The sequence below is a fragment of the Camelina sativa genome, chromosome 7 (assembly GCF_000633955.1).
Source record: "Camelina sativa cultivar DH55 chromosome 7, Cs, whole genome shotgun sequence".
NCBI classification, from domain to species: Eukaryota; Viridiplantae; Streptophyta; class Magnoliopsida; order Brassicales; family Brassicaceae; genus Camelina; species Camelina sativa.
The window spans coordinates 7,342,285-7,345,919 of NC_025691.1; the positions used below are offsets into that span (position 1 = coordinate 7,342,285).

Genomic DNA, 3,635 nt, shown 5'->3' on the forward strand with positions numbered 1-3,635 from the left:
AGGTACTAGGGATTTATATAAAGATTACAAAAAGGACGATAGAGAAATATAATGACGTGAGTGTGAAGCTATCTTTACCCAGGTATTTTTATATTGCTTCTGACCTCGGGAAAACATCATCCCAACTTTTCTAATTTCTATTCTCTTTATTTGCTGTTGTTTTCATCATCCTTCGAGCAAAGAATTATGCTGTCAGGATTGAGACAAAAAAAAAAAACAAAAAAAGTCCAACGGGGAACACATTGGATCATCCAATGTTTTCTCACACAAGTTTCTCATGTTTAGCATTTGTGCTATCTTTTTTTTTTTTTTTTTTTTTTTTTTTTTTTTTTTTTTTTTTTTTTTTTTTTTTTTTNTGGAACGTTCTGACCTCATTCAATATTTCAGGATACAATTTCTAATCAAGTTATCGACCTTTGGTCACTTAACTATTCTCTTTTTAAGGTGGGGTAAGCATAATCACTACAAAAAAGGGGCATTTAACGTCGGTTTTTTTTATGTCTAGCGTCGGTTAGTGACCGACTTTAATAATATAAGACCTTCTCCATGGGGAGGTTTTAAGAGATTTTAAGAGAAGTTTTAAATGTTTTGTAGAAAAAAAATAAATCAGATAAAAGAAAAAAGATAAAAGGATCTCTTATTTAGTATACTCAAATTTGGAATAAGAGTTTCTACATATCATGTTTCTGTTGGCTAAAGAAATTAATAGAAGAAGAAAAAAAAATTATGCCCAAGAGAATTTTTTTTTCTTTTTCTCTCTGTCTTTCTCTCTTTCTCTCGCGATAGAATCTCGATTCGACAAAGGAAGAAGATGGAATCGAAAGATATGGAATCAGATGAGGATGAGGTCAGAGGTGATGCGTAGCGGAGGGGATTGAATCGGCAGAGGTGATGTGTAGCGGAGAAGATTTCGCGATTAGGTAAAGAACTAGGGTTGTTTGATTGTTGATCCCAAATTATGGTTGTTTGATGTTTGATCCCAAATTATGGTTATTAGATTGTTGCAAGTTCGTAAACCTTGGGATTTTGTTACACTGGGTCTGAAGATTTGTAATTTTATCGATTGAGTTTGAGATTGTTTATCATATCCGATCCATTCAAACTGATGGTTTTCATTGATCAGATTAGGAAGTAATTGTTGACATTTAAGAAAGCTGGAGATGGCTCAAGAAGGTGGAATTATTAATGAGCCGGTAACCTCCTGCCTTTTTCAGCCTGTTGTAGTTTCTTACTGATTCTGTAATTCTCGATTTCTTATTAGATTCGTTTACTTTGCTGAATCGAAGTCTTAATCCTATTGGATTTCAATTTTTTGATTGTTGTTCAGGTTAATATTATTGATATGCCTGGTCACGTTGACTTCACCATTGAATTGGAGAGGGCACTACATGTACTAGACGGTGCGATTCTAGTTCTGTGCAGTGTTGGTGGTGTACAAAGTCAGTATATTACAATTGATAGGCAAATGAGGAGATATGAAGTCCCCAGAGTTGCGTTCATCAACAAGCTTGATATAATGAGAGCAGATCCATGGAAAGTCTTGAACCAAGTGTGTTTGACCTATGATCCTTCTATGTTTTCCTTATTGAATGAGTTTGATCAAGTATAGTTTTAATGCTTGTAACTTCTTTTTTTATCTTACTTTTCACTAGGCAAGAGCTAAGCTTCGACATCATAGTGCAGCTGTGCAAGTGCCGATTGGTCTAGAAGAAAATATCCAGGGTCTTGTAGACCTTATTCATGTGAAAGCTAATTTCTACCATGGATCCAACGGGTTTGTGTTAAATTCATTTTTTTAAGAATTGCTTATGTTGTAGTTGGGGCACATGTATTTCTTTATATGTTGTGACATTTTGATTTTCTGTAAATTGCAGTGAGAATGTTGTGGCTGGTGATATTGCTTACTTTGTAGCCTGTATCTAAACGAAGAAGCTGTCAAGTGGAATGTTCTTTCTGGAACTTCTTAGTGCTGTAGAGCCAAGAGTTGTCAACTAGAGCCTCGTTACCAATGGAGAAACAGGTAAAAGTATGATGTTTCAACTTCATTGCCTATTGTTTTTGGGTGCTTTTTATTCTCAAGTCTTAAGTCATCTATTAATTATCTCTACTGTTCTGAAGAGTGAGTACGTTTCCTAAAGCTAGAGCTAATGATTTCTGATAATTGTTATGTGATACTTCGGTTTGCAGACTTCTTGGTATGTTTTGGATTTATTGGAAGGGATGTGGGTACTAGCGGGGGCAAGATTAAATGGCAAAGAAGGAAGGTAATTTATCATCCTCTTCTTTCTTCATTTATTTGGTGTTAGTTTAGGTAAGTGTCGAGTCAGGCATTGATGATGACATACTTGATGAATATTTTAATGAAACATGCGATAAAATCACCAATCAAGTTTGGCAAAATCTTCTTACTCCACCAATCCAACATCAACAACCACCTAAACCAAGAAAAAAGCGAATTCACATTGAAAGAAATCGAGAAGTCGGTCATGACCACTTGTGGAATGATTATTTCAGTGAAGATGCTACTTACCCTCCCAACATTTTCCGTCGCCGTTTTAGAATGAACAAGCCATTATTCATTCGTATTGTGGATAAGCTCACAAATGAAGTTCCCTATTTTCAACAAAGAAGAGATGCTACCGAAAGGTTGGGTCTGTCTACATTGCAAAAGTGTACAACAACAATTCGTATGATGGCATATGGTTCTGCAGCTGATGTGTTTGACGAATACCTCCGACTTTCTGAAACCGTGGCGCTATCATGCTTGGACAATTTTACAGATTCAGTCGTAATTCATTTGGAGATGAGTACTTGAGAAGACCCACACCAGCAGATCTTCAAAGACTACTCGACATTGGCGAGTATCGCGGATTTCCCGGCATGATAGGAAGCATCAATTGTATGCACTGGGAGTGGAAGAATTGTCCCACCGCATGGAAAGGTCAATACACCCGCGGATCTGGAAAGCCCACAATCGTTTTAGAGGCGGTGGCTTCGTATGATCTCTGGATCTGGCATGCTTTCTTTGGATTACCAGGTACATTAAACGATATCAATATTCTTGACCAATCTCCAGTCTTTGATGATATTTTGCATGGTCGAGCTCCTAAAGTTAAATACAGTGTCAACGGACATGAGTATAAATTGGCTTACTATCTGACNCCCACCGCATGGAAAGGTCAATACACCCGCGGATCTGGAAAGCCCACAATCGTTTTAGAGGCGGTGGCTTCGTATGATCTCTGGATCTGGCATGCTTTCTTTGGATTACCAGGTACATTAAACGATATCAATATTCTTGACCAATCTCCAGTCTTTGATGATATTTTGCATGGTCGAGCTCCTAAAGTTAAATACAGTGTCAACGAACATGAGTATAAATTGGCTTACTATCTGACGGATGGTATTTATCCAAAATGGTCTACTTTTATCCAATCTATTCCATTGCCACAAACTCCAAAAGCCTCTTTATTTGCAAGACAACAAGAAGCTGTGCGTAAAGATGTAGAGCGTGCTTTTGGAGTTTTGCAGGCTCGATTTGTCATAGTCAAAAACCCGGCTCTTATTTGGGATAAGGTAAAAATTGGGAAAATAATGAGAGCGTGTATCATACTGCACAATATGATAGTAGAGGA

The 3,635-nt window shown here is 37.0% G+C and overlaps 1 long non-coding RNA gene across 1 annotated transcript; it reads left to right on the top strand.

The window, feature by feature from the left end:
• Positions 821 to 1,537, top strand: LOC104700638. Its single transcript, XR_753614.2, has 3 exons — positions 821 to 920; positions 1,124 to 1,193; positions 1,328 to 1,537. It is a non-coding gene; the product is annotated as an uncharacterized LOC104700638 (long non-coding RNA).